General features: G+C 35.4%; 1 protein-coding gene across 3 annotated transcripts in view; it reads left to right on the top strand.

The window, feature by feature from the left end:
- The window catches only part of GPR174 (G protein-coupled receptor 174), a 71,329-nt gene that overhangs the window by 4,734 nt on the left and 40,474 nt on the right, over nt 1-26,121 (top strand). For all 3 annotated transcript variants that reach the window (XR_571046.2, XR_571047.2, XM_008700606.2), the window contains one exon: nt 24,686-24,778. The gene's annotated coding sequence lies outside the window, so the exon portion shown is untranslated. The remainder of the gene's footprint in view (nt 1-24,685; nt 24,779-26,121) is intronic.

Below are 26,121 nucleotides of genomic sequence, written 5' to 3'. Positions count from 1 at the left end.
GGGGGGGGGGGACTTTTTTTACTATAGAAAATATTCTTTGCACTTGTAAACACATGTACTGCGCTATCTTGCTATATATTTTCAGCAATATTTCTGTCAGACAGTAATCATCTAATATATCTATTCTGTTTGGGCCGGTATGATATGGTACTGAATATTGCAAAGGTGAATAAATACAAAGTGGTACATTGACTCCTGCAAAAACTTCACTGGATTTTCATCTAGAGACCCTTAGGAATGAATGAACTCAATTTTTCCCCTTTGCACTAGGTAACTGAAATGAATAGGAAAAAAAAAGGCATGCTTTCTGGATTCCTCTCATAGACAGTCTTGACATTAATCAGATACTCAGAACCAGAAAGGGAATTTAACTCTTTCTTCTGAACCCTAGCTAATCCTGAAAGGACCAGAGATAGTGCTCTTTCCCTTGGCCATTAAAGTGACCTCCCAAAAGCCTTTTCCTTGTGCCATAGGTCTAGAGAATCAGTCTGGAGATCCTGAGTCAAAGAAAATTGTCAGAAACAGATTCAAATCTTGTCACTGATGGGAGCAATGGAAAACATTTAAGATTCTTTTATGCTTTGAAAAATGGCATACTTTGACAGTTTGCATTTTACAATTGGAAAAAACTGAGGCTCAGATAATTGAAATAACTGGGCCAAGTACCTCTATGAGTCTATGACAGACAAAAGACTACAACCTACATCTCTGACACCTCATCCAGTGCTCATTTCACTTTTTCTTACTGCTTCACAAGGCTTGAGGATTAAGAGACACACATATTATTCATTGGGAATTGTTAAAAGATGTCATTTTGAAATCATTCAAAAATGAAGAGGCACACCCTTCAGGCTTCTCCCAAGGACGCTATAATGTAGCAAATTTTACCTTGCTGGGCTTTATCACTGCTTCCTTGCAAGAGTAGGAGATAATTATTCTACTATGCCCACAGGAAAAGAAAAACTAAAATGAAAATGAATATGCACAATATGCTATAATACAACATTAACACAGACCCGGCCATGTACTGGATGCTTATTTGCTATATCACATCCCAGGGCAATACTTTGGCCAAGTTATAAGACAACAGAAAGTACTCAGGAAGTCCTAAGTTCTTGGAGATTCCAAGTTTGAGTAGAGTCAAGATTACAGGGTAAGCATAAAGGCAAAACAGACTTAGAATAAAGTGTGAGGAAGTTAATACAATAATTAGCGGTATGTGAATCCAGAAGAGGATGCAGTCATTAGTGGCTTAACTATTACTGCTTATCATATAACAACATGATATCTGGGATTTGAAAATTACAGTGGGGTCTCTAGGTATAGTCATTAAAAGATAATCCAGAGAGGAGAGTGTGCTTCAGAGGAATAACTTTTACTTGCAGCAATGACTACATTAGCATACACTATGAATCAAGATGCAGACAGAGTTCCTGAGAAATAATCAGAAGTACAGGTTTTTAACCAAAACCAAGTCTGTATAGATTCTGAAGATGTATATGGGCCAAGAAATTCACTAAATCTAATTAGCTAGTGAAGAAACAAAGGTTTAAACCATTGGCCATGATCATTTGGTAAATCACGTTAAGAATGGCTCCCAGTAAGAGCATGAGCCTAGCCTTCCCATTCAGGCTCAACTGTATCTTGGACAACCTAATTACTATCTCATTAGGTCCCTAAAATATATTCAAATATCAGCCATTAATTCAAAAAGCCCTTCAATTCCTTTCTTACTTCTTGACAATATATTTATTTCTTCTATCAGCTTTTGCTCAATGTCACACTATTTATGGAAGGGAATGGCAAGGTTTCCTCCACATTTTCAGCAACAGAAGAAAGCATTTAATTTTGTTATAATTATAAATACTTAGCTAAAATTATTTTCAGCTGTACTCGGCAGGTCACATTCAGGTATTTCTATAAAGCTAAGCACATATTACCACATATTTCCTTTTTAAAGTTTTTATTTAAATTCCAGTTAGTTAACATATAGTTTAATATTAGTTGCAGGTGTACAATTTAGTGATTCAACACTTCCACACAACACCCCATGCTCATCACAAGTGCACTCCTTAATCCCCATGTCCTATTTTACCCATCCCCACCACTCACCTCACCTCTGGTAACCATCACTTTGTTCTCTATAGTTAAGAGTCTGTTCCTTGGTTTGCTTCCCTCTCTATTTTTTCCCTATATGCTCCTTTGTTTTGTTTCTTGAATTCCACATATGAGTGAAATCACGTGGTATTTGTCTTTCTCTGACTAATTTCACTTAGCATAATATTCCTTAGTTCCATGCACATCATTGCAAATGAAATTATTTCATTCTTTTTATGGCTAAGTAATATTCCATCGTGTGTGTGTGTATTTTCCATTGTATACGTGTATACTACCTCTTCTTTATTGATTCATCAGTAGACAGATACTTGGGCTGTTTCTATAATTTTGCTATGGTAGATAATGCTACTATAAACATATAAACATCAGGTGCATGTATCCTTTCAAATCAGTATTTTGTATCCTTTGGGTAAATACCTAGTAGTGCAATTGCTGGGTGATATCTTGTAGTTTTGATTTTCATTTCCCTGATGATTAGTGATGTTGAGCATCTTTGCATGTGACTGTTAGCCATCTGTATGTCTTCTTTGGAAGAATGTCTATTCATGTTTTCTGCCCATTTTTAATTGGATTATTTAATTTTGGGGTGTTTAGTTTTATAAATTCTTTATTGATTTTTGGATACTAACCCTTTATCAGATATGCCTTTTAAAAATATCTTCTCCCATTCCATAGGTTGCCTTTTAGTTTTAACAATTGTTTCCTTCTCTGTTCAGAAGATTTTATTTTGATGAAGTCCCAATAGTTTATTATTTGCTTTTGTTTCCCTTGCCTCAGGAGACATATCTAGGAAAAATGTGCTACGACTAATATCAAAGAGGTTACTGCCTGTGTCCTTCTCTAGGATTTCTGTGGCTTCATGTCTCATATTCAAGTCTTTAATCTTTTCTGAATTTATTTTTTGTGTATGATGTAAAAAAATGGTCCAGTTTCATTCTTTTGCATGTTGCTGTCCAGTTTTTCCACATTTGTTGAAGGGACTTTTTCCAATTGGGTATTCTTTCCTTCTTTGTTGGAGATTAATTAATTGGCCATACAGTTGTGGGGTCATTTCTGGGTTTTTAATTCTCTTCTGTTGATCTACATGTCTATTTTTGTGCCAGTACCATACAGTTTTGATCACTACTGCTTTGTAATATAACTTGAAGTCTAGAATTGTGAAGCTTAATTTATAACAGAAAATGTTTCTGTTGTTTGTCATCATTGTCTTACTTTATTCACCTTCATAATCATGGTGGCTTTATTTATACATATTGATGTGACATCAGTCAGAAATGTCAAGAAAACATTTTCTTCTGTAGGTTTAGAATTAAGTGGGTGTTTAAAAAAACACAGCTGATGGATAATAAATCAGTCTGCCCTTTACATGTCATTTATTTTCTGGCACACAATTTAGTCTGACATATTCAAAATAGAGGATCTACTCAAAATATTTAGTTTTAAATAACCAACTCACAGAGCACCTTATGTCACCTAAAAATGATTATATACTCTAAGCAATAAATCATTACCATTAATGTTATCGTATAAATAAAGTGTAAGAATTATTTTATTATATAAAAATAAGTAATTAACTTATAAGAAATATCTGATAAAAGAGGTGAGAGACTTGTACTTTGAAAACTATAAAATACTGATGAAAGAAATTGAAGATGATACAAAGAAATGGAAAGATATTCTATACTCATGGATTGGAAGAACAAATGTTAAAATGTCTATACTACCCAAAGCAATCTACATATTTAATGCAGTCCTTATCAAAATACCAAGAGCAATTTTCACAGAGCTAGAACAAACATCCTAAAGTTTGTATGGAACACAAAAGACACCGAATAGCCAAGGCTATTATTGTTGTTTAATCTTTTTTTCCACTGCATTCTAAGGTATTAACAGATTTCTCTTTTTTTCTAAGAATGTTGGGGTTAAATTTATGTGTTACTGATTTTTAATATTTCATAAAGCTCAATATGATAAAAGAAAGTTTGGTCACTTGACCTAGCATTAGTCCCTCTATGGAAGAACTACTGAAAATAGAAATATCTGTTTTCGTTTTCAAAAGCAGGCACATCCACATCAAGCCATCTGGTACAGTAATGCTTTTTCCTCTGAAAGTTTATCACATCCAAAAGCTTATCAGGACTAAAAAAGAAAAAATTATTTGTGATTACTTTCACACCAATAGATATAATAAAACTAACTCAATGATTATTTACCTAGCTGAGGCAGAGTATGAATATGACAGAGAGTGAAGTGGCTAGTCTAGATAACGGATTCAGATGAATTAAAGAAAGTTGATTGGGGGCCTGAGTCACCCAGAGTGGGTGATCATCCATTGGATTTTGGGTACCCATCTTTGTTCTGGCCATTTGCTGAAAGGTCCTCTTGGTCACGGAGGATAGAGTAAGCTTTCCTCAATTTTGGACCATGAAATTTGATTAAGTGAAGCACTATGAAGATATTTTGCAATTTGCAGAGAGAACAGTGATGTTTATCAGAATTCACAGAGTGAGACCTGTGTCGTATTTGACATAGAATTACTTATTAATAACCATCCTGGTTCTAAGTTAAAGTTGTGAGAATTTCACATCTATAAATGCCATCTGCATGCCTGAGCCTTTCCTGGGGGAGGGGGAGAATCACTCTTTAAAGTTACACAAACTGAGGGCTTCAGAGGGAAGGGGGGTGGGGGAATGGGATAGGCTGGTGATGGGTAGTAAGGAAGGCACGTATTGCATGGTGCACTGGGTGTTATACGCAACTAATGGATCATCAAACTTTACATCAAAAATAAATAAATAAAAACAAAAAATTATTAAAAAATAAAAATAAATAAATAAAATAAAATAAAAATATAAAAACTGTGTAACCTCTTGGAATCAATAAATTTGAAAATCTCTGTGACCTGGTTCAATCAGGTAGAGATACTAAGTTTTATTACCCTGGATTATAAGCTACTTTCTAACTGGGACTTGGGCCAAGCATAGCTGGAGTGAAAACCTAGGCTAAACCAATATCTGGAGAATATGGGTATGATGGTTAATCATGCTGGCTTTCCCCAAATGCTGTGGAATCTCCAATATGTGGGATGCTTTATTACACTAAATAAAGATACATTTTCCCCCCAGACTTTTCATTTAGCAACACATTTGGGAATTTTTTGAAAAAATTTTGGATACATATACAGTTAAATTGCTGGTGAACCACCATAATATACTGCCCTTCAAAGCTTGTATCATGTTGCATTGGAAAATTTAAGTCTAAAATCAATGTTTTCATGTGTTAATCCCCTTGTCATATTGAAATATGAAATACTAAGAAGTGGTTATCAGTTCATTATCTTTTTCTGTAAATTTTCAGCACATTTATTAAAAAGATAGAATTTATTTATTTTCATACCTAAAAATTTGTTTTCAAAATAAAGTTTTAATTTTACATAACCCTTTTGTGGTATGGAGTCATTTTTAGGTTTGAAAAATCCACTTTGGAATGTAAATTGGTTTTTATTTCCTTGGTTTTGTTCCTAAGCATGCTGACTTCATTTTCTTCATGGAGAATTCTGAGTGTTTGGCCTTGGTCTATTCTCACTGCTCTGGGAAGCCAATAAGGTTTTTATAGCAAAGGAAAAATAATCAGAATTCTCCAATATGATTTTGGGGTTTATAAGTACATTTAGTGCTTCCTACCATGGAGTAAGGGTCTACGTGAAATCCATGCTATACCCAACCTTTTTATTTTCTCCCAAAAGAACTTATACTCTATTCTAAAATGATTATCTTCCTAGTAATGATTCCAGAAAAAGCTAATAAGCATCTGAGCAGCTACCTAGAGTCTATCAGCTTTTGGTGCCTATCTACTACTGGCTCTAACTCTGATTTTAGGTTCTCTCTCACCAAAAATAATAATGGTTCTTATTTATTGTGCACTTATGATGTACTGAGCACTGGGCAAGATATCTTATATTTTTACAATAACTCTATTATTTCCCTTGTTTTATAGATGAGGAAACCAAAAATTAAACAACTTGCCCAAGGTTGTATAACTGTCTTGGTTGCATTTCAAACAGTTCTATTTGTTGCTAAAGCTCTTTCCATTAAGCTATACTGTGTATATATGATACAGCTTTATTTCACTATTTTGAGAATCAAAAAAATTAATAATAGAAGATGTACCAATTTCAAAATAGGTTGTTCTTTTATTAGACTTAGGTTAGGTGAACTGAGAAATGGGGGAGAGTAAAACATATAAAATAAGGAATAAAATAGATTGAAAAATGGGGATCATAGAAAACATAGATGAAATACTTTCTCTTTGACCAAAGTTTATGGTGATTACTATTTTTCAAGTGTAGTATGAGTAATAATAGGAGTCATATAAAATATTCTGTACCCTTATAGAGCTTCTTTGCTTGGGGAAGATAAAGTAGCACATATTAAATCTGACTATACAAAAGGAATTTAGAAAAAGGTGTATGACTTCACAACACAGTTTGCATTAAACAGAAAGTCATCATCCCCATTCACATTTAAGTTGCTGTGACACAAAAAGGAAATCATATTAGAGATTTCACAAAATATTTGTTTTCTTATGTTATGCTAATCTATGTTATGCTGAGTTTAGAGCAAAGGTACTGAATTCCAGATATAAGGCTATATCAGATAGTAGGACAGAATGTGTGGTTTTAGATGCAAGTCAAAATCTACACAAGGAAAAGGCTCAGAAGAAAATTATACATAGAGAATCTCTAAAACATGTCCAGAAGAATAGATTTATTCATGTGTATGCTTATTTGTTGTCTTCTAACTTCACTCTATATTAGTTAAAGGGCACCTAAACTAGAAAGAAAAACATTAGATCCTTCACACACAATGTTGAAGCTACACACCAACCATCAGAAGAGAGGGTAGATTGCTTTGGGTACTACATACATGTTAACAAAATTTGTCTTTCCAATCCATGAACATGGAATGTTCTGTTCCATTTTGTTTATGTGTGTGTGTGTCCTTTTCAATTTCTTTTGGAAGTGTTCTATAGTTTTCAGAGTGCTGATCTTTTACCTCACTGGTTAGGTTTATTCCTAGGTATCTTTTGTTTTTTGGTGCAATTGTAAATGGGATCAATTCTTTGATTTCTCTTTCTGCTGCTTCATTATTGGTGTGTAGAAATGCAACAGATTTCTGTATGCTGATTTTATTTTACTTTATCTTTCAAAGATTTTTGTTTATTTATTTGAGAGAGAGAGTTTGAGTGTGGGGGGAGGGGCAGAGGGAAAGGGAGCCAGAGAAGGAGACTCCCCATTGAGCAGGGAGCCCTACCTGGGGCTCGATCCCAAGACTCTGAGATCATGACCTGAGCCAAAGGCAGACGCTTAACCAACTGAGCCACCCAAGAGCCCCTGCACATTGATTTTATATCTTGTGTCTTTACTGAATTCGTGTATCAGTTCCAGTAATTTTTTTATGAAGTCTTTTAGGTTTCCTACAGAGTATCATGCCATCTGTGAATAGTGAAAGGTTGACTTCTTCCTTGTTAATTTGGATGCCTTTTATTTCTTTTTATTGTCTGGTTGTGGAGGCTAGGATTTCCAGTACTATTTTAAATAACAATGGTGAGAGTGGACATCCCTGTTTTGTTCTTGACAGTAGAGGAAAAGCTCTCGGTTTTCCCCCATTGAGGATGATATTAGCCATGGTTTTTTCATATATGGGCTCTATGATGTTGAGGTATGTTCCTTCTATCCCTACTTTGTTGAGGGTTTTTATGAAGAATGGATGCTGTATTTTGTCAAATGCTTCTTCTGTATCTATTGAGAGGATCATATGGTTCTTATCCTTTCTTTTATTAAGGTGGTATATCACATCACTTGATTTGCAGATATTGAACCACCCCTGGAGTCCAGGAATAAATCCCACTTGATTGTGGTGAATAATTATTTTAATGTACTGTTGGATTTGATTAGCTAGTATCTTGTTGAGAACTTTTGCATCCATGTTCATCAGGGATATTGGCCCAGGGTTCTCCTTTTTAGTTGGGTCTTTGGTTTTAGAATCAAGGTAATGCTGGCCTTGTAGAGGAATTTGGAAGTTTTCCTTCCATTTCCATTTTTTGGAACAGTTTGAGAAGAATAGGTATTACCTCTTCTTTATATGGCTGGTGATGGGTAGTAAGGAGGGCACGTATTGCATGGTGCACTGGGTGTTATATGTAACTAATGAATCATCGAACTTTACATCAAAAACCAGGGATGTACTGTATGGTGATTAACATAATATAATAAAAATATTATTATAATTAAAAAAATAAATAAATGTCTGGTAGAATTCCTCTGGGAAGCCACCTGGCCCTGGACTTTTGTTTGTTGGGAGATTTTTGATTACTGATTAAATTTCTTTGCCTGTTATGTGTCTGTTCAAGTTTTCTGTTTCTTCCTGTTAAAGTTTTGGTAGTTTGTACATTTCTAGGATTTTATCCATTTCTTCCAGATTGCCAGTTTGTTGGCATATAATTTTTCATAATATTGTCTTATGATTGTTTGTATTTCTGCGGTGTTGGTTGTGATCTCTCTTCTTTCATTCATGGTTTTATTTACTTGCATCCTTTCTCTTTTCTTTTTGATAAGTCTGGCTAGGGTTTTATCAATTTTATTAATTCTTTAAAAGAATCAGGTCTCAGTTTCGTTGATCGGTTCTACTGGGTTTTTTGTTTGTTTGTTTCTATATCATTAATTTTTGCACTAATCTTTATTATTTCCCTTAGTCTGCTGGCTTTAGGCTTTATTTACTGTTCCTTTTCTAGCTCCGTTAGGTATAAGTTTAGGTTGTGTCTTTGAGACTTTTCTTGCTTCCTGAGGTACGTCTGTATTGTTATATACTTTCCTCTTATGACCACCTTTGCTGCATTCCAAAAGTTCTGGACTGTCATGTTTTCATTTTCATTTGAGTCCATGTATTTTTTTAAATTTCTTCTTTAATTTCCTGGTTTATCCTTCATTCTTTAGTAGAATATTCTTTAACTCCCATGCAATCTACACATTTAATGCAATCCCTATCAAAATACCACCAGCATTTTTCACAGAACTAGAATAAACAATCCAAAAATTTCTGTGGAAACACAGAAAACCCCAAATAGCCAAAGCAATCTTGAAAAAGAAAAGCAAAGGTGCAGACATTAAAAGTCTGGACTTCAGACTATATTACAAAACTGTAGTTACCAAGAGAGTTTGGTACTGGCACAAAAACAGACACATAGATCAATGGAACAGAATGGAAAACCCAAAACTGGACCCATGAATTGATGGTCAACTAATATTCAACAAAGCAGGAATGAATATCCAATGGAAAAAAGACAGTCTCTTCAACAAATGGTGTTGGGAAAACTGGGCAGCAACACACAGAAGAATGAAAGTGAGACGCTTTTTTATACCATACCCAAAAATAATTTCAAAATGGATGAAAGGCTTAAATGTGAGACAGGAAACCATCAAAATCCTAGAGGAGAACACAGACAGCAACCTCTTTCATCTCAGCCATAGCAACTTATTACTAGATACCTCTCCAGAGGCAAGGGAAACAAAAGCAAAAATGAACCACTGGGACTTTATCAGGATAAAAAGCTTTTGCACAGCAAAGGAAACAATCAAAACTACTAAAAGGTAACCTACAGAATGCAAGAAGACATTTGTAAATGACATATCTGATAAAGGGTTAGTATTCAAAATCTATAAAGAACTTACCAAACTCAACACCCAAAAAACAAATAATCAAGTTAAGAAATGGGCAGAAGACATGAATAGCCATTTTTCCAAAGAAGACTTCCAGATGGTTAACAGACACATGAAAAGATGATCAACATCACTCAGCATCAGGGAAATACAAATCAAAACCACAATGAGGTATCACCCCACACCTATCGAAATGGCTTAAACTAACAACACAGGAAAGAACAGGTGCTGGTGATCATGTGGAGAAAGGGGAACCCTCTTGCACTGTTGGTGGGAATGCAAACTGGTGCAGTCACTCTGGAAAACATTATGGAGGTTCCTCAAAAAGTTAAAAATAGAGCTACCTTATGACCCAGCAATTGCACTACTAGATATTTATTAAAAGGATACAAAGATACAGATTTGAAGGGGCACATGCACCCCAATGTTTATAACAGCACTATCAACAATATCCAAATTAATGAAAGAGCCCAAATGTTCATTTATGAATGGATAAATAAGTGATACACACACACACACACACACACACACACACACACACACACCGATGCACACACACACAATGGAATATTACTCAGCCATCCAAGAGAATGAAATCTTGCCATTTGCAATGACATGCATGGAGCTAGAGTGTATTATACTAAGTGAAATAAGTTAAATACCAGAGAAAGAAAAATGCCATATGCTTTCACTCATAAGTGAAACAAAACAAAAGAAAATAGGGGAAGGAAAAGAAAAGAAAGAGGGAAGCAAACCTTGAGAGACTTTTTACTATAGAGAAGAAACTGAGCATTGATGGATGGAGGTGAGCAAGGAATGAGCTAAATGGGTGATGTGTATTAAGGAGGGTACTTGCGGTGAGCACTGGATGTTATACATAAGTGATGAATCACTAAATTGTACACTTGAAACCAATTTTACCATATATGTTAAATAACTAAAATTTAAATAAAAAATAAAAAAAGAAGAGAAAGTAAATTTCTATTCGTATTTATGAATCATCTTTTTTTTCCTTTGGACCAAAGATTTGGAGTTACAGGATCTTGTCACAGGTTCAGAATACAATATATGGCTGTATTAAAGAGAAAGTTAATGAAATTTATCTCACATACTTAAGTTTAGGACCTCAGTGTTGTAACCATCTGACCTTATCAGCTACAGAACTCTGGGAAACAAACAAACAAACAAACAAACAAACAGGTACAAGGTTTAGGATAGTCTGTCTCCTGATAATGTTGGTTATTCTCCATGTCCCCCTGCCCTCTGCACCCTGCCCTCCATTTTTAACCAAGAGGTAAGGGAAACAAAAGCAAGAATGAACTTTTGGGGCTTCATCAAGATAAAAAGCTTCTGCACAGCAAAGGAAACAGTCAACAAAACAAAGAGGCAACCCACAGAATGGTTTAGGATAGTCTGTCTCCTGATAATGTTGGTTATTCTCCATGTCCCCCTGCTCTCTGCACCCTGCCCTCCTCTCTTAACCAAGAGGAAGTAGAGGAAAGGTCTTGGGACATGCATCCCTGAACTCTGTTCTAAATCATATTTTCAGCAAGCACTAATCAGAAGCTTGAGCTTCAATTTATGCTTTTTGGGGAATAGCTAGAGGCATAAACCTGAACAAGAAAGTAAGCATCTTCATTTTTCAGTTTCTCTACTTGTGAGAATAGTGTGATTGAGGGCACCTCTCTCTCAGAGGTATTACTCACCATGCAAATACCAAATAGGTACTTCACATTACTTTGTTCAGAATTCCTCTGTAAAATTTGCAGAATGCCATGTGCAATTAGATTGAAATTATACTGGGAAAGTTAGGTAACACCTGCCTTTTGCCTGTCAGATTTCCTTCAGTGCATGGGACCATTATGCTTGGTCAAGCTTTCACCTTAAAATGCTTATGATGAACAGAATTGTTATAAGGCTTAAAGTTGAAAAAACGGGAAAGACAAGTATGAGTTTTATGAACTAGTGAAATCACTGCTTTTAGAAAAGTCATATATAATGCCCCAACCACATCAAGAACTATGGTGGGTTTTTAACCTAAATATATGGCAGCATTCTATAGAGCTTAACATTTGGCTTGTTCAATTAAGCAATTGATTTTACTCATTTCTCTCTTGTTTTGTGTATTGTCCACTTCTGCCAGTATAAAAGTTTTCTTTTCCTTTAATTAATTAATTTTTATTTTTTATTGTGCTATTTTAGTCACCATACAGTACTTCGTTAGTTTTTGGTGTAGTGTTCCTTGCTTCATTGTTAGCGTATAACATCCAGTGCTCATTGCAATACATGCCCTCCTTAATACCCATGACCATGCTAACCCAACCCCCACACCCACCTGTCTGAAACCCTCAGTTGTTTCCCAGAGTCCACAGTCTCTCATGGTTCGACTCCCCCTCTAATTGCTTTCCACTTCATTTTTCCCTTCATTCTCCTGATGTCCTCCATGCCATTCCTTATGTTCCATATATAAGTGAAACCATATGATAATTGTCTTTCTCTGTTTGACTTATTTCACTTAGCATAATCCCCTTCAGTTCCATCCATGTTGCAAATAGTAGATATTCATCCTTTCTGATGGCTGAGTAATATTCCATTGTATATATGAACCATGTCTTTATCCGTTTGTCTGTTGAAGGACATCTCAGCTCCTTCCACAGTTTGGCTATTGTGGACATTGCTGCTATGTCATTGGGGTGCATGTGTCCCTTATTTTCACTCATCTGTATCTTTGGTGTAAATGTCCAGTAGTGCAATTGCTGGGTCATACGGTAGCTCTATTTCTAAGGAATCTCCATATTGTTTTCCAAAGTGGCTGTACCAACTTGCATTCCCACCAACCATGTAAGAGGGTTCCCATTTCTCCACATCCTCACCAACATTTGTTGTGTTCTTTCTTGTTAATTTTTGCCATTCTAACTGGTATAAGGTGGTATCTCAATGTGGTTTTGATTTGAATTTCCCTAATGGTTAATGATGTTGAACATTTTTTCATGTGTCTGTTAGCCATTCCTATGTCTTCTTTGGAGAAGTATCTGTTCATGTCTTCTGCCCATTTTTTGACTGGATTATTTGTTTTTTGAGTGTTGAGTTTGAGACATTCTTTATAGATCTTGGATACCAGCCCTTTATCTAATATGTCATTTGCAAATATCTTCTCCCATTCTGTGGGTTGCCTCTTTGTTTTGTTGACTGTCTCCTTTGCTGTGCAGAAGCTTTTTATCTTGATGAAGCCCCAAAAGTTCATTCTTGCTTTTGTTTCCCTTACCTTTGGGGTTGTGTCTTGAAAGAAGTTGCTGTGGCTGCTGTCAAAGAAGTTACTGTCTATGTTCTCCTCTAGGATATTGATGGATTCCTGTCTTACATTGAGGTCTTTCATCCATTTAGAGTTTGTCTTTGTGTATGGTGTAAGAGAATGGTTGAGTTTCATTCTTCTGTATATAGCTGTCCAATTTTCCCAGCACCGTTTATTGAAGATACTGTCTTCTTTCCACTGGATATTTTTTCCTGCTTTGTCAAATATTAGTTGACCATAGAGTTGATGATTCATATCTGGGCTCTCTATTCTGTTCCATTGATTATATGTCTGTTTTTGTGCCAGTACCATGCTGTCTTGGTGATCACATCTTTGTAATATAGCTTGAAATCAGGAAATGTAGATTACAGACCAATATCCCTGATGAATATGGATGCCAGAATTCCCAACAAGATCCTATCCAACAGGATCCAACAGTACATTAAAAGGATTATCCAAACAGACCAGGTAGGATTTATTCCTGGGATGCAAGATGATTCAACATTTGCAAATCAATCAATATGACAGAACACATTAATAAGAGAAGAGACAAGAACCATATGATCCTCTCAATTGATGCAGAAAAGCATTTGAAAATATACAGCATCCTTTCCTGATTAAAACTCTTCAGAGTGTAGGGATAGAGAGAACATTCCTCAATTTCATAAAAACCATGAAAAGCCCATAGTGAATATCATTCTCAATGGGGAAAAGCTGAGAACTTTTCCCTTAAGATCAGGAACACGACAAGGATGACCACTCTTGCCACTATTGTTCAACATAGTACTAGAAGTCTTAGCATCAGAAATAAGACAACAAAAAGAAATAAAAGACATCCAAATTGGCAAAGAAGAAGTTGAACTCTCTCTCTTCTCAGATGACATGATACTTTATGTGGAAAACCCAAAAGACTCCACCCCCAAATTACTAGAACTCATACAGCAATCCAATAATGTGGCAGGATACAAAATCAATGCACAGACATCACTTGCTTTCCTATACACTAACAATGAAACAGTAGAAAGAGAAATTAGGGAATCAATTCCATTTACAATAGCACCAAAAACCAACAGATACCTAAGAATAAACCTGACTAAAGAGGTAAAGGATCTATACTCTAGAAACTACAGAACACTTATGAAAGAAATTGAGGAAGACAGAAAAAGATGGAAAATCATTCCATGCTCGTGGAATGGAAGAATAAACATTATTAAGATGTCTATGCTGCCCAGAGCAATCTATGCTTTTGACACTGTTCTGATCAAAGTACCAACGGCATTTTTCAAAGAGCTGGAACAAACAATCCTAAAATTTGTATGGACCCAGAAAAGACCCTGAATCACCAAGGAAATGTTGAAAAAGAAAAACAAAGTCTATAAGTTTTCAAGAAGAAAGGCTATGTCTCCAGTGGCATCTCGCACAGTAACTTGATTTACAACACGTTTTTGCTCATCTCATCACTGAATTCCTTTTTCCTAAACTGATAATTTAATAAACTGTAGGAGCAGGAAAGGGGCTGGCCAAGAAAAAGAACACTTGTCCTATTTTAGTTACTTTCTTCCAGTCTTGCATGCCAGTAAAAATACATGTCTTTATGTCTGTGTTTCTATATGTGGGGGTGGGGAGAGAGAGAGAGAGAGATGGAGAAAAAGAAGGAATAAGTGTTAATGTTTTTATGCACATAGCAAGAACACTGGTTACCATGTCATTGCAGAAAGCAAAATGAAGGACATGTGTTTTCAGTGATTTGTACATTGGTGATTTAAAAATTGACAGCCTTTAATAACATAAACAACGTTTACATCCAAATGGTCTGACTATATGGGAAGAGAAATATTTGCTCACATATGTACAGTTGGAATTAAAACTTAGGTTCTAGTCCTGGCTCTGCCATTAAGTTGCTATATAACTAATAATGAAAACTGTGGGCACCTGGGTGGCACAGTCAGTTAAGTGTCCGACTCTTCATTTTGGCTCAGGTCATGATCTCAGGCTTGTGAGATTGAGCCCCAAGTCAGAGTCTGCTTGAGTTTTCCTTCCCTTTCCCTCTCTCCCCTCCCACTGAAGCTCTCTCTCTCTCAGATAAGTAAATAAATCTTTTTAAAAAAAGAATGAATACCTTACTTTCTTTAGGCCTCAGTTACCTTGTTTCTTAAGACTAAAGCATTAATAGAGATTACTAGATTATTAATAAAGATTAATAAAATCTAATATTTATTTAAAATGTTCAATCAGTTCTACCATCAATTGAAAAAATGTGATAAGGCTCATTGATGGAATATAAGAAACAGCACAGAAGATCATAGGGGAAGGGAGGGAAAATTGAATGGGAAGTTATCAGAGAGGGAGAAAAACCATGAGAGACTCCTAACTATAGGAAACAAACTGAGGGTTGCTGGAGGGGGGTATGGGGTAATTGAGTGATAGGCATTAAGGAGGTCACGTGATGTGCTGAGCCATGGGTGTTATATGCAACTGATGAATTATTGAACTGTACATCTGAAACTAATGATGTACTATATGTTGGGTAATTTAATTTAAATTACAAAAAATGAAAAAAAAAATGCTTATTGAATTACTACCTATGTCATCATTAGGCTTATCAATGAAAAGAGCATATTGACAAAAGAAAAAAATACCACTCCAGGTACTCAAGTTTGTGCTGACTGAACTTGTTGAATTATTTACTCCATGTGTAGGCTGATAAGCAAGTTTAGTATAAGATTTAAAAGGTGGATCGTTTCATGATTCATTATTTGCGTATAACACCCAGTGCACCATGCAATACATGCCCTCCTTAATACCCATCACCGGCCTGTCCCATTCCCCCACCCTCTCCCCTCTGAAGCCCTCAGTTTGTTTCCCAGAGTCCACAGTCTGTCATGGTTCATTTCCCCTTCTGGTTACCCTCCCCTTCATTCTTCCCTTCCTTCTCCTACTGATCTTCCTATTTCTTATGTTCCATAAATGAGTGAAACCATATGATTTAAAAGAAGACTACTAGGCAAGTGCCTGCGTGGTCTCTGTGAAGGTCCTGGATAATGTCTTCTAGTTCTTGGTCATGAATACATTAGTATAAATCCACTGATCAAATTTCAGTCATTTTGAACTTAAAAATAGAGACACTGTTTTTCTCTGCCTGACTTATTTCACTTAGCATTATACCTTCCAGGTCCATTATTGTTGTTGCAAATGGCAAGATCACATTATTTTTATGGATGAGTAATATCCCATTCCATACCAATTCTTTATCCATTAATCTGAGGATGGACTCTTGGGTTGCTTCCATATCTTGGCTATTGTAAATAATGGTGCAATAAACATAAGGATAAATATATCTTTTAGAATTAGTGTTTTCATTTTCTTTGGGCAAATACCCAGTAGTGGAATTACTGGGTCTTATGGTAAATATATTTTTAATTTTTTGAGGAACTTCACTGTTTTTTATAGTGGCTGTGCCAATTTGAAGTCCCACTGACAGTGCACGAGTGTTCATTTTTCTCTACATCCTCAGCAACACTTGTTATTTATTGTATTTTTGAGTTTAGCCATTCTGACATGTGTGAGATGATATCTTATTGTGGTTTTGATTTGTTTTTCCCTGATAATGAGTGATGTTGAGCATCTTTCCATGTGTCTGCTGTCCATCTGTATGTCCTCTTTGGAAAAATGTCTATTTAGGTCCTCTGCCCATTTTTTAATCAGATCATTTTTTTTTGGTGTTCAGTTGTATAAATTCTTTATATATTTTGAATATAATCCCTTATTGGTTATATCATTTACAAATAATTTTTCCCATTCACTAGGTTGCCTTTTTATTTTGTTGATGGTTTCCTTCACTGTGTATAGGCCTTTTATTTTGGTGTAGTCCCAACAATTTAATTTTACTTTTGTTTCACTTGCCAGATGAAATGCATCTAGAAAAATGTTTCTATGGCGCATGTCAAAGAGATTACTGTCCATATTTCCTTCAAGGATTGCTATAATTTCAAGTCTTACATTTAGTTCTGTAATACATTTTCAGCTTATTTTTGTGTGTAGTGTAAGAAAGTGGTCCTATTTTATTTTATTTTATTATTTTATTTTTGCATATAGCTGTCCAGTTTTCTCAACATCATTTGTTGAAGAGACTTTTTGCCAGTGTATATTCTTGCTGCCTTTAGCATAGCTTAATTAACAATGTGTGGGTTTATTTCTGGGCTGTCTGTTCTGCTCCACTGATCTCTGTATCTATTTTTGTCCCAATACCATTTGTTTTGATTATTACAGCTTTGTGGTATGTCTTAAAATCTGGGATTATGATGCCTACAGTTTTGTTCTTCTTTTTTTGAGACTGCTTTGGGTATTTAGGGTCTTTTGTGGTTTCATGCCAATTTTAGAATTGTTTGTTCTTGTTTTATGAAAAATACTATTTTTTTATGGGGATTGCATTAAATGTATAGGTTTCTTTGGGTAGTATGGGAATTTTAATAATATTGGGTCTCCCAATCCATGACCATGAAATGTCTTTCCATTTCTTTGTGTCATCTTCAATTTCTTTCATCGATGTTTTACAGTTTTTTAATTTAATTTTTAAAATTTTTTCATTATGTTCAGTTAGCCAACATATAGTACGTCATAAGGTTTTGTGTAGTCTTCAATAATTCATTAGTTGCATATAATACCCAGTGCTCATCCCAACACATGCTCTACTTAATACCCATCACCCAGTCACCCCATCTTCCCACCCTCCTCCCTTCTGTAACCCTCAGTTTGTTTCCCAGAGTCCAGAGTCTCTCATAGTTTGTCTTCCTCTCTGATTTCTTCCCATTGAGCTTTCCTTCCCTTCTCCTGTGGTCCTCTGCTCTATTTCTTATGTTCCACATATGAGTAAAACCATATGGTAATTGCAGTGTTTTATAGTTTTCAGAGTATAGGTCTTTCACCTTCTTCGGTAATTTTATTCCTAGGTTTTTTATTATTTTTGATACAATTGTAAATGGGATTCTTTTCTTAATTTCTTTTTCTTCTACTCCATTATTAGTGTATAAATGTGCAACAGATTTCTGTTTATTTTCTTTTCTGCAACTTTACTGAATTCATGTAATAGTTCTAGTAGTTTTTTGGTAGTATCTTTAGGGTTTTCTTTTTTTGTTGTTGTTCACATTATTTTTAATATCTGTCTAATATTTCCCTTTATCAGCATTCCTTAAATATCGTGTACTTGGATTTCTGATGTTTTGCTATTATGTATCTTACTACTCTACACATCTAAATTCGCACAATCTTCATCCACATTCTTTTTTTTTTTTTTTGGTTTTTGTTTTATAGTATGTTAGTCACCATACAGTACACCATTAGTTTTTGAAGTAGTGTTCCATGATTCATTGTTTGCATATAATGCCCAGTGCTCCATGCAATATGTGCCCTCCTTAACACCTTCATGGGGCTCGCCAACCCACCCACCCCCATCCCCTCTAAACCCCTCAGTTTGTTTCCTGGAGTCCATAGTGTCTCGTGGTACATTTCCCCCTCTGTTTACCCCCTCTTCATTTTTCCCTTCCTTCTCTTACTGATGTCCCTGCTCTTCCTTATATTCCACAAATAAGTGAACCATATGATAATTGTCTTTCTCTGCTTGACTTATTTCACTTAGCATAATCTCCTCCAGTTCCATCCATGTTGATGCAAATGTTGGGTAATCATTCTTTCTGATAGATGAGTAATATTCCATTGTATATATGAACCACATCTTTATCCATTCGTCTGTTGAAAGGCATCTCAGCTCCTTCCATAGTTTGGCTATTGTGGACAATGCCGCTATGAACATTGGGGTGCATGTGCCCCTTATTTTCACTACATCTGTATCGTTGGGGTAAATACCCAGTAGTGCAATTGCTGGATCATACAGTAGCTCTATTTTTAACTTTTTAAGGAACCTTCACCCTATTTTCCAAAGTGGTTGTACCAACTTGCATTCCCACCAACAGTGTAAGAAGGTTCCCCTTTCTCCACATCCTCTCCAACATTTGTTGTTTCTTGCCTTGTCAATTTTTGCCATTCTAAGTGATGTAAGCTGGTATTTCAATGTGGTTTTGATTTGAATTTCCCTGATGGCTAATGATGAATATTTTTTCATGTGTCTGTTAGCCATTTGTATGTCTTCTTTGGAAAACTGTCTGTTCATATCTTCTGGCCATTTTTTGATTTGATTATTTTTTGGGTGTTGAGTTTGAGAAGTTCTTTATAAATCTTGAATACAAGCCTTATATCTTCAGCGTCATTTGTAAATATCTTCTCCCGTTCTGTGGGTTGCCTCTTTGTTTTGTTGACTGTTTCCTTGCTGTGCAGAAACTTTTTATCTTGATGAAGTCCCAAAAGTTCATTTTTGCTTTTTTTCCCCTTGCCTTTGGAGACCTGTCATGAAAGAAGTTGCTGTGGATGATGTCAAAGAGGTTACTACCTAGGTTCTCCTCTATGATTTTGATGGATTCCTGTCTCACATCAAGGTCTTTCATCCATTTAGAGTTTATTTTTGTGTGTGGTGTGAGAGAATGGTCGAGTTTCATTCTTCTGTATATAGCTGTCCAATTTTCCCAGCACCATTTATTGAAGAGACTGTCTTTTTTCCATTGGATATTTTTTCCTGTTTTGTCAAAGATTAGTTGACCATTAAGTTGAGGGTCCATTTCTGGAATCTGTATTCTGTTCCATTGATCTATGTGCCTGTTTTTGTGCCAGTACTATGCTGTCTTGGTGATCACAGCTTTGTATTATAACTTGAAATCAGGCAACGTGATACCCCCAGCTTTGTTTTTCTTTTCCAACATTTCCTTGGCAATTCGGGGTCTTTTGTGATGCCACACAAATTTTAAGATTGTTTGTTCCAGTTCTTTGAAAAATGTCATTGGTATTTTGATTGGGATGGCATTGAAAGTGTAGATTGCTCTGGGTAGCATAGACATTTTAACTATGTTTATTCTTCCAATCCATGAGCATGGAATCTTTTTATGTCTTTAGGGTTTTCTATATATAGTATCATGTCATCTGCAAATAGTAACAGTTTTACTTCTTCCTTACCAGTTTGGATGCCTTTTATTTATTATTTCTTGTCAGATTACTGTGGCTAGGACTTCCAGTACTATGTTGAATAAAAGTGGTGAGAATGGATATCCTTGTCTTCTTCTTGACCTCAAAGGAAAAACTCAGTTTTCCCCCATTAGGTATGATGTTAGTTGTGGTTTTTCATATATGGCCTTCATTATGTTGAGGTATTTTCCCTCTATGCCTACTTTGTTGAGAGTTTTTTCATGAATGGATGTTATACTTTGCCAAATACTTTTTCTGCATGTATTGAGATGATCACGTGGTTTTTATCCTTTCTCTTATTAATGTGATATATCACATTGATTTGAGAATATTGAAACATATTTGTATCCCAAAAATAAACCCCATTTGATCATGGTGATTGATTTTTTAAGGCATTATTGGACTTGGTTTGCTAATACTATGTTGGGGATTTTTGCATCTATGTTCATTAGAGGTCTGTAGTTTTCTTTCTCTTTCTTTCTTTTCTTTATTTTATTTCATTCTTTCTTCTTTCTTTTATTTTTTTTTTGCAATGTCTTTATCTGTTTTTGTTATTAGGGTAATGCTGGCCTTATAGAATGCATTTTGAAACCTTCCTTACTCTTCAGTTTTTTGGAATACTTTGGGAAGAATAGGTATTAACTGTTTAAGTGTTTGGTAGAATTCACCTGTGAAGTTTCTGGACTCTTGTTTGTTGTGAATTTATGATTACTTACTCAATTCATAACTAGTAATCTGCCTGTTCAATTTTTTCATTGCTTCCAGATTCTGTTTTGGAAGGTTACATGTTTCTAGGAATGTATTCATTTCTTCTAGGTTGAACAATTTGTTGGCATATAATATTTTGTCATATTCTTATAATTATTTTTATTTATGTAGTGTCAGTTGTTATTTCTCCTTCATTTCTGATTTTATTATTTGAGTCCTTTGCAGCCTTAAATAATAACCTTTAATATTAACCTTTAGCCAAAGGTTTATCAATTTTGTTAATCTTTTCAAAGAAACAGCTCCTAGTTTTATCGATCTGTTCTACTGTTATTTTAGTTTCTATTTCATTTATTTCTACTCTGATTATTATTCCCTTCTTCTACTGGCTTTTGGCTTTATTTTGTTATTTATCTAGCACATTAGGTATAAGGTTAGGTTGCTTTTTTGAGAATTTTTTTTTTATTCTTGTGGTAGGCCTGTATTGTTGTAATCTTCTTTCTTACAAAAGCTTTTGCTGCATCCCAAAGATTTTGGACCATTGTGCTTTTATTTTCGTTACTCTCCACATATGTTTTTGATTTCCTCCTTAATTTCTTTATTGACCCATTAATTGTTTACTAACATGTTACTTAGTTTCCATGTATTTGTTATTTCTAGATTTTTTCTTGTCATTTATTTCTAGTTTCATACTATTGTGGTTGAAAAAGAAATATGATATGATTTCAACATTTTTTAAATTTACTGAGACTTGTTTTGTGGCCTAACATGTGATCTATTCTGAAAACTGTTCCATATGCACTTGAAAAGAATGTGCATTCAGCTGTTTTTGAATGAAATGTTCTGAATATATGTTAAGTTCATCTGTTCCTATGTGTCATTCAAAGCCACTGTTTCCTTGTTGGTTTTCTGTCTGGATGATCTATCCATTCATGAAAGTGTAATGTTAAAGTCCCCTACTATTAATGTGTTATTATGGAGTTTTTCCTTCATGTCTGTTAATACTTACTTTATGTCTTTGGGTGCTTCCATGTTGAGTCCATAAATATTTACAATTGATATTTCTTCTTGTTTGATTATTTCCTTTATGATTATAATAATACCTCTTGTCTCTTGTTGAAATCTTTGTTTTAAAGTCTATTTTGTTTGGGGAGTCTGGGTGGCTCAGTTGGTTAAGCTCCATCTCTTGATTTTGGCTCAGGTTATGATCTCAGGGTCATGGGATCAAGTCCTGCATAAGACTCTGTGCTCAGGGAGGAATCTGCTTAAGACTCTCTCTCTCCCTCTGCCCCTCCCTCTGCTCATGCATGTGCTCTCTTTCTCTCTAAAGTAAATAAATAAATAAATAAATAAATAAATAAATATATTTAAAGTCTATTTTGTTTGATATGAATACTGCTACCACACTTTTTTTGTTTCCATTTGCATAATAAATGTGACCTGTTTTGGGAGTTGAAAACCTAGCAAGTAACACAGAATAGTTTTGGGATATATGGCTTTTCTAAAAGAAATTGATGAAGAGACCCACAAACTAAAACCCTTTTTTTTTGATATCTTACATGACTTTTGTTCATGAAATATAATTTAAAAAGCCTTGAAAAAAAGTGCCTGGGAATGTCCATTTGCATAATAAATGTGACCTGTTTTGGGAGTTGAAAACCTAGCAAGTAACACAGAATAGTTTTGGGATATATGGCTTTTCTAAAAGAAATTGATGAAGAGACCCACAAACTAAAACCCTTTTTTTTTGATATCTTACATGACTTTTGTTCATGAAATATAATTTAAAAAGCCTTGAAAAAAAGTGCCTGGGAATGTTCATTACTTCAATAAAATCTGTTTGTCTCCAGCTGGATTTGCCTGATGATGTTTATAATTAGTCTGTGACACTGCTCAGTCACTGAATTCTGTCCCTATGAACTATTGCTCTAGTTTGTCTTCATATATTTGTCCCACTCAGATGGGACTTGGATAGTTCTGGCTATGCCTTCACACACAACAAAGTACCAGTAGGGATCATAACTTTGTTAGTTTGTAATTTTCTGTCTGGGTTTTCTTTCCTAGCCCACATAACAGACTACTATGGATTCTGAAGACCCTGGGAATGCCTTTTGGTTACAGTAGTCTATTTTATCTTCACAACTAACTTTTCCTTCATTGAGTCTTTTTAAAGCATTTATTGAGAAGTCCCTGTGTACCAAACATCTTCTTTAATATATGTTGGAGGCCGGAAGAAAAAGACAAATGACATGTATTAGGCATCTATTATGTGCTAAGCACTGTTTTACTGGCTTTTACTTGGGATATCTTATGTAATCTTAACAACACACTCTAGGAGTATACATTATTGTACTCATTGTACAAGAGGAATAAACTGAGTCAGGGCAAGGAGGAGAGCAGAAAGCAAGTAGTTCAAGATCTCCCAACTGAAGCTGGTATTCAAACTCTAGTCTCTTTGAAAGGAGCCCCCTTCCCAAAGAGCTTGCAGTCTAGATGAGAAAAGATTCTTAAAAAGACTAGTTTGACACAAATTGGTTTAGGTGGAAGCTATTATGTTGGTTGTGTGCCTTCTATCTTTCCTGCCCACTCCTCCTTTTTGTAGAATTCTCTGCTAACACTTAGGATATAATCTGGTTTCTCTGGTTATACTAATATATTACACCACCTAAGACTGTCCCCATCTATGTTCCTTTACTTGCTTTCTCCCACAAAGTAAAATGAATCTCTATTTGTATATTTCATTCTGTCCACTGTCTAAGGTGAAAGCTAGCATATCTTATTGACTACAGTTAATGGGTTAGTGTGAAAATCCTCCTTGAAGTATTTTCATTTATTAAGAAATTCTTGGAGGGACTCCTGGGTGGCTCACTCAGTTAAGCATCTGACTCTTGATTTTGACTCGAGTCATGATCTCAGATCCCGAGACTGAGCCCCACATTGGGCTCCATGGTCAGGGTAGAGCCTGCTTAAGATTCTCTCTCTCCCTCTGCTCCTCCCTCCCCCACTCATGCATTCTCTCTCTCTCTTCTCTCTCTCTCTCTCTCAAAAAAAGAAAAAATACAAGCCATTAGAAAAAAAAAGAAATTCTTAAAGACAAAGTACCTTAAAGGACTGAATCTATAATGGGATAAGGCAAGGTGGCAAGCCCAGGCAAGAGATCATTATGCAACATGGAGCAGAAAGGAATGAAGTATGGTTTTTGGTATACCTAAATTACCCCATATAAGAAAACATCTACAAGCATTGCAAGGGTACCTGCAAGGCAGGTTTTTTTTTTTTTTTTGTAGAAGTTAATCTATCTCAGTATCAGCTGTGCTGACAACCAGTGGCCATTTGAATCTCTTTCTGTGTGTATTCATTAATCAATGAAGCAGTTGTGGTTATGAGAACTCAGAAAAAAAAATCCCCACCTGAGAACAAGTCAGTTTCTATCCTCCAACCGTGTTGTGTTTGACTAGAAGCCGTGGAATTTTTCCAGGCTAGTCAGTCAGAGTTAAGAGCTCCTTGTGACCAAGGAGTGACATGTAAACCCTGCCACTGACATTCTTATAATCTCTCACCCTTTCCAAAGGCTGCCAAGTCAAAAAAAAATGTCAGATGGTAAAGGGATTCCCACTCAACTTTGCTACCACCACCAGCTAAGTATAACTCTCTCTGTAATATTTGTACCCATGATAATCCATTTTTGTGGTCTCAGCATTGATCTGCTGAAATATCCCAGCCCTCTCTGAGACTATTCTTCATGCTGCACTTGACCACTGCTCTTCTATGTTTTTTTTTTTCAGGCATAAATGAATTAAACCAGCCAGATTCCCCATGGCTTCTTCAGAAGACCCTGTTGCTATGATTAAGGAGTTTCACCACCATTGGAGAAAAAAGTAGGTACTCAAATAATCCTGATTCCATTTTTTCACTCTGTGAACAGTGGACTGAGAGCCCTCACCAGTCACCCCTCCTACATTTGCAGGTCCATTGATAGATTATGAGATAATGACCAGGTTCTTACAGTCAATGAATGTAATCTTATAGAACATGAAAGGCTACTGTTTCTGAAGTATTTGGTAGAATGTGATATTCTTTTAAATATTGTCTTGTTGAGTCATATTGGAAACTGAGGCAAAAGGAAAAAAGAATCATACTGACCCTGACTTTATTTATTAAGCAAACACAAATACATAAATAAATATCACTCAGCACACGTTCTCCACTCTAGTCATATAGTAGAGAGTAATATGTGTGCATTGAGTAAGGGGATGCCATTTACTGAGAAGGAATAATAGAGTAGTTGTAAGTGAATCACATGAATAATAGGCAAGTGTCTATTGATTGGTAAGTTTAAAAGTTATTGAACCTTAGGTTAAGAGCAGATTTGGAAGATGCAGATTTTGGAGAGAGGGGAGTGTTTTTTGTTTCTTTTGGCTTCTTTTTCTAGATGTCTATTCTTAGAAGAAAGGTATTATTGAAGCACCAGCTTAGATATCTAATTATTTTAGGAGGACATGTCTAATACTTAAGCTCATTTTAAAAAAATAGCAGGAGCAATATCTCATTGTAGCTTCGATTTGAATTTCCCTGATGCTTAGTGATGTTGAGCATCTTTTCATGTGTCTGTTGGTCACTCGTATGTCTTCTTTGGAAAAATGTCTATTCAGGTCCTCTGTCCATTTTTCAATAAGATTATTTGTGAGTTTTTTGCTGTTGAGATGTATGCATTTTTTATATATTTTGCATATTAATGGAATATTGAATACATCATTTGCATACATCTTCTTCCATTCAGTAGATGGCCTTTTTATTTTGTTGATGGTTTCCTTTGCTGTGCAAAAGCTGTTTATTTTGGTGTAATCCAAGTGGTTTAATTAACAACTGGCAAATTACAGAAGCAACCCAAGTGTCCACTGATAGATGAATGGATAATCCAATATATATATATATATATATGAATATTACTCAGCCATCAAAAAGAATGAGATCTTTCCATTTACAACAACATGGATGGACCTAGACAGTATTACACTAAGCAAAATTAGTCAATCAGAGAAAGACGAATACCATGTGATTTCACTCACATGTGGAATTTAAGAAACAAAAGAAACAGGGGTACCTGAGTGGCATCTGACTCTTGATTTCAGGTCAGGTCATGATCTCAGGGTCTTGAGATTGAGCCCTGCATTGGGCTCCATGTTGGGTGTGGAGCCTGCTTAAGATTCTCTTTCCCTCT

The sequence above is a fragment of the Ursus maritimus genome (assembly GCF_017311325.1).
Source record: "Ursus maritimus isolate PB19 chromosome X unlocalized genomic scaffold, ASM1731132v1 scaffold_X1, whole genome shotgun sequence".
In the NCBI taxonomy this organism is placed as follows: Eukaryota; Metazoa; Chordata; class Mammalia; order Carnivora; family Ursidae; genus Ursus; species Ursus maritimus.
The sequence above is the reverse complement of the archived record's forward strand: the minus strand, read 5'-3'. Positions and strand labels throughout refer to the sequence as shown.